This window comes from Equus asinus, chromosome 24, assembly GCF_041296235.1.
Source record: "Equus asinus isolate D_3611 breed Donkey chromosome 24, EquAss-T2T_v2, whole genome shotgun sequence".
Classification (NCBI taxonomy): domain Eukaryota; kingdom Metazoa; phylum Chordata; class Mammalia; order Perissodactyla; family Equidae; genus Equus; species Equus asinus.
In genome coordinates, this window is record NC_091813.1 from 38,589,756 (window position 1) to 38,602,314 (window position 12,559).

The window sequence follows — 12,559 nt, forward strand, 5'->3', positions numbered from 1 at the left end:
TAAAAAGACTACCATGATTCTCTACATAAAATTTTTCTTTTCTTTCACAGAACAAATATGTCCACACAAAAAACTGCCTTATTTTCATTTACATGTAGCATATATTTCAATCATAGCATCTGAAACTCAAATGCCTAACTGAAAAAATACATAGTTTTATATTTTTATAATGGCCTTTGAAATCTATGATATGGCTCAATCTATTTTGATTTTGCCACTTTACTGTTACTCTGAGCTGGAAATTCATAATCATTTTTCATTTATGCTTACTTCACTATCAAATTTTCAACAGTTAGATCATTTCAATATGATTTAGTTTACCTTTTGCCTTAATTAATAAAATTAAGACTCTGTCTCAGGACTCAGAACTCTATTGTTACTCTAATGACCTTAAAAGCCACATATTCATTATAGTCTTTGCACTTTTTATTCTGTCAGATATCAAAAAGATAGCTCTTAATCCAAGATGAATTAGAATTCTACGTATAAATTTTTCATGTTTATAAACATACTTATAAAGTATAACTATAAACATATTTTTCCCCTATCATCAAAATTAAATATTACATATCTGGGGTTTTTCAATTATGTTACACAGGTTCTTCTGATAATCATTAAGGATATTTGTCCTTCCTTGAACATATTCTTTTTTCAATGAGGTCATGTATGTTTTCCTAGCAGTAAAGCAAGTTTTGTTCATTCAATTAAAAAAGGAATAAAATCATTTATAGAAGTAGCATAATATTTTTTATATATTTACATTTTTACATATTTATACACAGATGTTTTTGATATATTTACAAATAAATATTCCACAAATGTGTAATTTTCCATCTAATTGGTTCAACATTAACACTTGAGTTCTTCAAACAATTATCATTTGAATTTGGCTGAAAATTTGTATTGGAACCATATAGACATACAGCATTTGTAACTGTATGGTAGATCAAGTTAAAATTTTTATTTGAAGTTTAGAGTTCTTCCCCAAAAATGAGAATTTGGAATATGAAGTTCATAAACTTTTAGCCCCAGCTTTTTCCATATCTTGTGAAAATAAAACAATCTTCTCATTTTTTAGCATCTGTGGACCAATTACTTTTTTTTGTAGTGACTAACACAAGCCATCCTGTTTTATATGTTCAGGGAAATGAGTTCAAGGATTATAGCTAAATAATTCAATGGTTAGAGAACTCTGCAGCCTGCCCACAGGGCAAACAGAAAAATAAATTCTGCAAAGTATAGAAAAGCCTAAGTATAGAGAAGTTTGCAGGAACACCTGTTCCTTCTTAATCAATTCATGAGAGTTCCTGGGAAGATGATAAACAAGCCTAGAGAAAAGGGTCCTGATACAATTCTGAGGCAATTGTGTGGGCATCAATCAAGCTGAATTATGTCTAATCACAGTTTCTAGGGGATCTTAGAGACTACTGAGTTACCTTAAATTCGTTTTAGGAAATTTAGATATTTTTTAATTTTCTGAGCACAAATCTTCTGAAATTAGATTCAAAAGCAAATAGTGAAATATCTGGATTCTTTTCTAGCTTAAAAGTATATTTGCAAATAGAGACATGTGGTATGGATATGCACTTATATAACTTTCAAAATGTTTCTGTAACTCTCACTTTGATAAACCATCAAATAATATAATAATATAGTATCTGTATAGTTATGGTAATCTGTAGTCATTTTGCATAAAAGAAATACATCCATGTCACTCTATTTGAGAACATAAAATGAGCTAGTCTTCCATTATTTTAGTGACTTTAAATTTTGGAATATTCCTGTTATATTTTATCATTAGTTATTAAATGAATGGATTTGAGCATGATTCTATTATAGCATCTTATTCAATGATGTGAAAGATCTCACACAGTTTAAAAAATTGTGTAAAATTTTCATTTATGGACAAGTTAACAGCTATTCTATGTAATAAACAATGTTAGATATCTTATATTAAGTAATGAATAATATTAACTATTCTTGGTAAAAGAATACCAAATATAAAAATAAATTATTTATGGATTATCTCAGAATATTTTGTTCAATTCTCAATAATGTGATAATCTTGTATAAATACTACCATATTAAAAGAACACACACTAAAAACTCAGATTAACAGAAAATTTCTTGAATAGAGTCCATTTAAATTGTAAACTGAACTCCTAAAGCTAAATTAATAGTATTGAGCTCTTACTGCCACTAAAGTTGGTGATGTGCAAATGCATATAAAATTTTCAACTTTTAATTATAGAACTTAATTGCTAATTTAAATGGAATCATGATATTTGATATCAATTCAAAATAAATGTAGCATTTTGATTTTACATATGAATAAAGATTATGTCACGTCATGTAGAGATCACTGATGAACTTACGAACATCATTATTGATGGCAAAATAGATATGGCATTTTCTTTATCTTTATGTATATTCTTTGTCTTTATCTCCTTAATGATTACAGAGAAAAGAAAGACAAATTACATTTTAAAAATGCTCAGATATGTGTTTCATTCTCTCTGAAAATCACAGAAACAAAGTTCTAAAATAATACCACTCCAACGACAATATTTATATTTATTAATGTTTGGAAGTTATATCATATTGAATTTTAGGAAGTTATGTAATATATATTTAGGAATGAAAATAAATTTTATCTCAAAATTAAAATTAATAAATGATTTAGGTACAGTCAAAATTTTTATTTGCTATTACTTTACTTTTCTTTTGGTCACCTACTGATATTGTTCCTATTATTATTGTAACAATTAATCTTCCATATCTTTCTAGCGAGCAAGCCACATCTTCAACTTGTTCTCTGTTTCCACTTTAGTTGAATAATTCTGTCAATCACTCATTCAATTAGTCAAATATTTGTTGAACCTCTAGTAAGCACTGGATAATGAGAGTCCCATAAAGTATTAAAAATTAATTTATGACCTTCATCTATTCATTAACTTCTTCAACAAATATCTACTGGCTAGCTATAATGTTCTGAGAATTGTACCATATGCTTAAATCGAAGAACAAAAATGACTGAATACATTCTTTTCATTAATAAACTCATAATCAATGCATTTATCTGACAAATATCTATTGGCTTTGAATGAGTTCACAGAAATACTTCATAGTTATGCTAATTTTTTAAATGAATGCCATGTATTTTAAATATATTTTTCTAAAAACTGGCTAATAACGTATATTTCGCTGGAGAGAAATATACAACTATTAAGGAAATAAAACAGTAAGCAGATTGTTAGTTATTAGAATATAAAAACAGGTTATAATTGTTAGAATTTACATTTAACAAAATTGAATTTAAAAGTAGATTGTGTTAGCTTTTTAAAATTTCCCCTCATCCTTATTTTATAAGAAAATAATTTTTTAATAAATATTTAACAAACGCTCTAAAGTTTTTTAACCAGTATTAAGAAAGAGATATATGGTCTTGTTTGTCTGGGTACAGTTTTATAATCTCTTATGGTTATATAATCTCTTGCAAACGCTCGCATTATTGTTTATAGTGTAATGACACAATCAGCATGCTTATCTGAATTAGCTGAGAACTCTTATTTAAGAGTTATTATTAAAAATGAGCCTGAGGCACTGCATTCTAGACACAGAATGGCCTTATCCCAGGTAGGTTTACAATAGCTCTTGACTGATAGAGGATTAGCAAGAAATCTTGTCCGTGATGGGCTAGTACTTAGTCATATTTGCTCCTAAACCTTTTTCCCTCTTTTTTTATTCTTTTTTTCTTTGACCCAGGTGTATCAGTATAGAGATGGCAGTTAGTCATATAAAAAGTCTGGCTAGGAAACCCACTCTTTACACTAAAAATGAGAGATATTTTTCACCTTGCTTCAAATATTTCCCTTCCTAAAGAAGAAATAGTATTGCTAAAATAAATGCTATTTGTAAAATGAGTCAATTTAAATTCCCATAATATTAGAGAATTTTTAAAATTTTCTTTATTAACTGTAGTTGTCTCCAAGACAACCAGAGCTGTTCTGAAATTCAGCATGCAAATCTTAGTCTAGGGTCCTTAGTAGTTTGGTATACAGAGATGAATAACTAAAAATGAAACTTAAAAGAAGGGAATAATGGTACACACATTTCCCTCCAACAGGATTGATGCTACCTTGATAATTACTCACCTACATATAAGAACTGGCATATTGTATTCTGAGATTGGCATTTTAAAATTAAATACAAATAAACTCTGGAGAAGAAAAGTAACATTATACCAAATTTTGTAGTAAGACTATTATTACACAGAAATTTCTGAGGTTACTTAAATGAACTAATGAATATGGTCAAATATAGGAAAAAGGAGTAAAAGAAGCCAAGAAATATTGACTACCCAGGCCTTCCTAGCAAGAATAGTAAATTGAAGATTGCTCAATGTGTTAAATACATAATATAAGTTTTTCTAAGTTAAAAAGAATGTAGGACTTTCTTGTGTATTATTGCATTTAATTACTTTGCATGATTTTTAGGATATTAGAACATTATCTATTGGATTATTGGATTGGGAGGCAAGGGATGTTCTCTCTAGAATCTTCCCAAGGCTTTATTATTAGAGTGACCACCAGGACTGTTTCAACATACGTTTCAACATACGCTCTAATATGGTCTGTGGTCACAAGAGGACAAGGCTATTGCCTTACGGAGAGTCCTCATACCTGTAAAAATATTCTATATTTCTCTTGGGGCTCAGAGTTAAAGATGTTCTAAACATAATGTTTTTGATGGTTTAACAGAGTTTAGGAAACCATGTCCAAAGAGCTTGCATTAACAGCTTTGATCTTGGCTCCTGATTAGTGTGCAATCACTTTTATATTCCTGTCACAGTGATGGGTGACATTTAATGTACAGTGAAGGACAACAATGAATTATTATGCACTTGGAAATGGATTACTGTTTTGGTAGGATGTTTGATGTTAAACTAATCTGCTGTCAAAAAGACTGTTGTCACATTGAAATAAAATGCCAATTTTGTTGTGTGCCTTTGCCACCAACTTGCCCACCTCTTACTAGAAAATCGTTTCAGTTTTACCTTTCCATAATGTAATTTTAGACATATTTTACTTTTACTTTTTAGTCATTTTGTTACTCAAGAAAATTGCCAGGAAGCCTCTGATATTCCTCTTCCTGTTTAGTAATTTTCTTAGAATTTAATGAAACTTTGGGTTGAAACAGTGCTGTTTTGCTAAATATGCCTTTCACACGTATGAAAGTGATTATTCAAATTGGTTATAATAACAAATACCTTAATTATGGACCTAAAAGTTAACATTGATTAAAACTAGATACACTTTCAATCTATGTTTCCATAAGAGATGAGGGTACTTCGACCTTAACAGATTTTTTTTCACAATTGTTATTTGGTAAATCCATTGTAAAATAATTAACTTTATTTTTAATAGTTGTGATAGTGTTCATGATTACAAAGTAGACATGGAGTCAATAACCGCCCCCCAAAATCTTAGTTTGTACAAGTAGCAGAACCAAACCAATTGAAACTAAGTTGAATCAGTGACTTCTTTTCGGCAGTGGTGAATATGGTAGCTGGACAATTGAGGCAGTCGAGATTTTGACTGGAATTATCTGTATAGGATAAAGAAGAGAATCAATCATCATAAGAGAAAATAAACATGTTTTCCTCTTCTCAACTTTATAATTGTGCTAGACATTTACATGAATAAAAGATTGGAGAAAGAAATTGAGTAAGACAAAGATAATTTAAATTAAAGTGCTTTTTCGGTAATCTTCTGTAATCAAATGTTTCTTGGTGTTTTCCTTTCAAAATAATTGAGCTTGAGCATCTTTTAGTAATTTCTACATCACTTTTTAAGTTATTTTTTGCCTAAAAATATTTTTTGATTGTTAGGACAAAATTGAGTCTAAGTGCAAGAGCAGAAGTTGGATAGCCTGTTTTTATTTTTCATATCCCGTGGATAAATTATTTGCCTGTGTCTTTCCTTGCTTCCATCACCAAATTGAATTCAGAGACTCCTAGAAGCAAAAAAGCTGCCTCTCTGTCTAGTCATTGCAAGTGTATCCACTCAGTAAATGTCTTGGCCAATGAGCTTCTGAAAGCTGTGGTCACCCTATGATGATATGTTTCAATTTAGAAGTTCCATGATGTCTAGCTCAGTAAATCACAGGAACTAATTTTAATAAATTACAGTATATAGAGTCACATTAAGAAATTCGAGAATGCTAAAAGCTTGCAGTCGAATGTGTATTAAATGACTGTATTTGCTATGAAAAACTGGAACCTCTGTTCTTAATGAATTCTTTATGGAACATGTAGTTATGTTTTCACACACACACACACACACACACACACACACACAGACACATCTCCTGATGAGAAGCAGTACTCTTGTAAGAAATTATTTTTTTCTTTGAAAGATTTGGAAAAGGGGTGTAGTGGCTTCCTTGGCAGTTGCCACCGTGTGTCTTACACATTTCTCATTAGCTAATTTAGATTGAAAAACTAATAGTACAAGAACAATATTGTGAATGACTCATTTCTCTTCCTTTCTTTTCTCTTCTTTCCTTCTTTTTTTCCAACCATAAGAAAGAAATTCTTTGAGGTGACTCTTAAGAACCAACAAAATAAAAAGAACCAAGCATTTTTCACCAAGTGATCCACTTATTCTCTTTCATTTTATGGTCTCTAGGTAGCAACTTCTTCCATAGCTGCAAAGTATTGTGAATTGCTTGTAAGACGCCATCTCCCCAGCTTATTTTGTCATATTAATTCTCAAAACAAAACAGCGCTTCTGTTTTTCTATAGCCACCAGGAAAATGGTCCCCTTGGATTTTGAGGGGGTTTCTCAATCACCTAAGAAATGTCTTCACAATCCAAAACTATCCCAGGACAGTCAGTGTCTTTTTTTTTTTTTTAATTTAACAGTGTTCTTTATGAAATACTTTAATCTACAATGTCTAGTCAAGAGAGGCCAAAGCTTTTATATGAACATGCACCCTGAAAAAGTGGGGTCTGTGCAGCAAGCCAGTGAAACAAAAATGATGAGGAAAAAAAGAAATGTTCATTAGGGGTTTGTTGTCTTTGTACAATGATTGAGAATACTCTGCTCAAAAAAGGGCAGTTGTCTTGAGAAATGTAGAGAAATAGGTCATTTTTTTTTCTTTAATGGTGGTAAGTGTGACACCTAAATTAGTGACATTTTTACCTGGATAAAGCTGTCCTTTTGCTGTGGATTCTTTGGTATAAGAGTGCTTTCAGATGGATATTTTCCTATGTAGTCTTGTACTGGTCTGGTGGGTCATTGAGAGAGAAAAGGAAGAAAATAATACATATTGCATGTCAACAATAGTCAAGTTATATTTGAGAACCACGAAGAGATTAATTTATTAGCCTGTTTTCAGTGACTATATCTTTTATGGTTTGATTTAAGGAATGAATGGATATACATCACCCCCCATACCCCTGACAGATGAGATTAGAGACGTTTTCTCTTTGTTTAATGCTATTATTGTTACACTTTTAAATTCTAATTAGGAAGAAGATTGTTCTAATCAAAAGAAAACAGATTTAGAAGGAAACAGAAAACAGACTTAGAAAAGGACCTTGTGTCACTTGACTCTTTTTGACTATCATGTTAAATTCACCTTCCACTTTTTCCTTCTAATATTTTAGAAAAAAAAGACCGCTACCTTTTTTTATGTTTAAAAGAATGCTATATTAAATATTTGTTCTATGTGTTAGCGGTATATTGTTTTATAATAACAGGTGATTACATAAGAGAATCACCTTAATTAGTTACATTTAGGAAGTGTGTCTTCCTCTTTAGATTTGCAAGTAAGAAAAAAAAAATATTTCCAATCACTTGGGTACATAAACGGAAGACATCAGCAAGCCACATATGTGCGGATTTGCTACATAAACTTATTCTCTAGAAATGCTAACTTTCTTCCCCTGAAAATTACTGGCTTAGTAAAATTAGTAAAAGACTTGAACCACGTTGTGAGCTTTCATTGAGACTCAAAATGCTGTTGATATTGTTTTGATTTTTTTTCACAATTCGTGGATGTGGGAGAAATATCATCAGTATTAAATGAAAATGTATGGATGTAATTTTTGCTGGTAATTTATAACTTTATTTCTTCATGCTATGTAAAATAATGCACTCTATCCAAATAATTAATGAGTATGAGATATAGTGTCATCAACCAATGTAACTTCATTCATTAGAGCATGTCACAACACCTTAATTGCTATAATTTTTACATTTCATTACATAATTGCATCATTCAAGTTAAATTATTTTCATATCAATCCTGTTGGGCATATATATATATATATATATATATTTTTAGGAAAAATATTGCTGGTTCAAATAGCAATAGAAATTTCAATATGATATTTGGATAGAAAGAGCTTGATAGCATCTATTTTGTATATAAATAGAACTAGTAAAACAAATGACAACGCAAACTATTCTATTTATTTTCTACACCTGTGGCTTTAAATATTTTCAGTTAACCCTTGCATAGTGAAGGACACTATAAAAATGGCACGTTAGCTCTGTGAGAAATATGTTAATTTTATACCTACTTTTGAAATTTTGTTTGGAAGCACAGAATTTAACCCGACAACCTTTATAAACAAAAAACCTATTAATGAGGTAATTATATACATCTCCATTTTAAAACTAGTGTAATTCTTTCTATTTTGTCTAATGTACATTGAATTAAAACAGAATTTCAGTTTCAATACCTTGTAACATATATAAAAGGTAATTGCTCCCCACCTCTGGCCTGAATATAACTCATTTTTCTGCTATTCTTTATGAGCGATGTTTAACCCTAAATTAATTATTTTAAAATAGTTTCCATTTTCATATGCCCCTGTCTGACTAGCCCTGAGATGACAAAAAGAGGCAAATAAATTTATAACAGATTTTCCTAATAAATTAATGGACAATATTTGAAGCAAAGGTGAAATTGTAGGGTTTGTATGTTACTGGCATGATAAACCTTATAATCAGAATAGGGCTACAACTGTCATCTAAGTTGGTTCAGAATATGCACCTGAATATTATTTTAACATAATAAAATTAGGTAAGTGTTTCCCTGCTTCCCTTACTATTATTGGTACCGAGAATGGGGGTGCTGGGCGGTGTGTCATTCAGTATCAATTTAGCAATTCTCTAGACTAACTGAAGATATGTTTTGGAAAATTGGTTTTACTAAAGTGACTATACCAAAAAAAAAAAAAATTGAAAATAGTGAAAATTTTGCTTGTAGAAAGAGATGCAAAAATGAGATTTACATTCAGGGAAATGGATGTCAATTTCAAAATTTTCATATTACTACTTTGATTTTTAGTTGGGCCTTCAAGTTTTTTTAATTAGGAAGATATTAGATGTAATGTTTAAAGTCCTCCATCTGCCAAAAATTTTGAAATATTTTTGTGAACATGTCTTAATTCAAATATTTTGGTTGAAAACCAAAATAGTGAGTACTTTCCAAACATACTTCAGTTGTTTTAGATACTGGTGCATACACTTAATTTTCAAATATTTTATTGATACATTTGATACAATAGAGTATGAATTCAAAGAAATTTAGTTGGAAGATAAGAAACCCACAGGTCATTAAACCTTGTGAAACTTTTATTAAAATTAATTTTATAGTTAAAAAGTCAATGAGAAAATAAAACCCTGATCTGCCTTGCATGTTTATGATAGCTGGTTTGCTATTTTTGTATAATCCAGATATTTGCATATTAGCTAATCAATTTAAATGTTCACGTGATGCTAGGAAATCAAATGCTACCTTTCCAATGCCAGCTTCGAGTTCTTGTTGATAACATCATCAACTTACAGTGCCCACTTTTAAAAAAGCATAGTCTGTTTCATTTTCCACTATTAGAGACCACATGACCACGTGACTGATCTGAGGCTAGTTTGCCTTGAGCCTTTTAATACTGGACTTAGTGCTTTTAAAATCCTTAGCAAGTGTGCTGCAAGCTAAATCCTTGCTTCTGATCTGTAAGCCTAAGTGAGAATTTTTCCAAATGTAAATTACGCTTAGATTGATTTTAAAATAACTACTTTTTAATGTTTAGTACTTCACTTGCAAACGAATAGCTATTTTGGTGAGAAATTATTGATAGGACAAAACTATGCTTTCGTATGCAGTGTTGATATGTGGGCCATTTTCCTTACTATTCCCAATTTAAAGCCACTCTTAATTTAATTGAATTGAACAATTGGGTATAAAAAATGGTATTAGTAGCTATTTAATGAGACTATCTAAAAGCCATCGTATAATTTTAGAAACAGTTTCCAGCTCTAAGTGTAGAGTTATTTTTTTTTTATTTTACATTTGTAAAATTGTCTGAATTTTTTGGCAACCAAAATAATACTTTTCCTTCAGAAATCTTAAAATGAATCTATAGATGATTATAATAAAGACTTTTTTATCCCATAACAATAAAAACAATCGTAGCTAGTTTAAAACCGAAGTGAGTTGTGGTATACAATTATAACTTAATCTTATTCAAAAAAACACTTCTTGGGCTAAGAATAGGTCACAAGGATCTGAAATCAGCCTGTTATTAAAATTAATTTCATACATCAAATATAAATTTTAAATGGGAATCAGCATGAAGTCTTACATTTTGAAGACATTATTTATTGTTTCTAGTTATCCACTTGTAGCTGATGGTGATACTTATTCTTCCTTAAGATTCTATTTTTAATAAAAATTGATTATAATTTAAATTCATTGTTAACAAATTGCAAATCAATGGAACTGATCATTGTTACCATCTCATTAAGCCTTTCCAATCCATTTAGATCTACTAAATAATATGTTCAATAGCATATTATTGTAGCATTCATATATAGTTAATCCTTGAACTTCACTCCGCAAATCTGATGACTTTCTGGTACTAAAGCTATCAATTAAACAGTGCCAAGCTTAATTAATGAACAATGTAAGGCGTAAAAATTTAACATAAACGATATATATCGTTCAGTGGTGTGATGGTAACTGGCCATGGTAAGGAGAGAGACTTTGATTATAGTAATTTCCAGTTTTGGGGGTATAAATACTACCACTATGGCCAATATCAGGCTACCAACGGAGTCTCAGTGAATGCAGAGTTGGGAAGATAGGTGCAAAACTGGCTCTCACAAGCCAGTCCGAGCCGGCTCCAGCATACTGGTAATATATAACATATTCAAGTGAAGGGAAAACTGTAGGTCATAAAAGTGAAGAGCAGGTAGTGCAGGTGGAGTGTGTTTATACAGATACGCAGGGCGAATCAGAAGGCTGTGTGGAATATAATAGCAAGGTTGTTGAGCTCTGGGAAGAAAAGTAAAGAGCTGAGTTTTTATTAATACAATTAGAACCTTTCAAGTAATTCTAAACTTAAAGTAAATTCCAATTTATCCTTTTGCTCATTAAAATAATTTGATATCTAAACAATTAGCATAATTTTTTGAAGTTAACGGCGTGTTAAAATATCTATGGAAAAGAGAAAATACACCAATGAAAACTTCAGCTGTATGACAGTCTCACGAATGAGTCATCGTGGATGCTTAAGCTTTCTAAATTATGGAGATTTTGTCTTTAAATAGAAAACTTTAACTTTTTCCGTGGAAAATTTTTAACCATGAAATGGTCTTCCTTGCTTATAATTTTTAATCAAAATTTCTAGGATCATTCAGTAACAGTATTATAAGCGTCAATTTATGTCCTCCAAAAGTTTAGGAATAGGTTCAGAGTCTACATTAGTGGGAATAGGTTCACATGTAGGTAATAAGAAACCTGATAAAACAGTTACTTTAATAAATAGGAGGATTATTGTTCTTATCGGGTCTTAAGTTACACAGGGCAAGATTGAAACAGCTGCTGAAAGGTGATATCAAGGAACTTGGCACCTTCTATCTATAAGCTACTTATTCTTAGACTGAGACTTCCATCCTCATGATTGCAAGATGGTCACTGCAACTCCAGGCATTGTATCTGTGTCCCAGGAAGGAAGAAGGGAGAAAGGAATAGGGCAGAAGACAAAAGACATTGTCTTTTAATTCAGAAAGGAAGTTCTTCTTCTATCTGCATCTTACTGTCTAGGATTAATTTACTTGTATATTCCTAGCTGCAGAAGAGGCTGCCAACAGGAGTTTCTTTTATCTGGGCACAATGCCATCTCATTCTTTTGTAAGAAAGAAAATGTTATTGGGTATGTAGTTGGCTGTGTCTGCCACAGGGCTTATTAAATCGTGAAGTAATGTTTGGCCACACATGAAATTCTCTCAAATTTCTCATTTCAAGTATCCATTTCTGAAGTTTTCTTTCTCATCTGTTATCAGGGTGCCTGTCTCTAGGCGGCCTGACTACTGCCTTACTCTTTGTTGTTTTAACCTGGCATTCTCTTTAAAACAAGTTAATGAAGGTTGTTTAAAAATATATGAAAAGCAAATGTAAATATTTCATATTTTAGAGATCTTTTGTGCTTTCTTTCTGGGCCTGGCCTATATTCTTGAGACATGAATTTACAAAATTAGTTTTG

The 12,559-nt window shown here is 30.9% G+C and overlaps 1 protein-coding gene across 5 annotated transcripts in view; it reads left to right on the forward strand.

Moving 5' to 3' along the window:
- GRIK2 (glutamate ionotropic receptor kainate type subunit 2) overlaps positions 1-12,559 on the forward strand; it is a 627,117-nt gene that overhangs the window by 468,891 nt on the left and 145,667 nt on the right. The window lies entirely within an intron of this gene.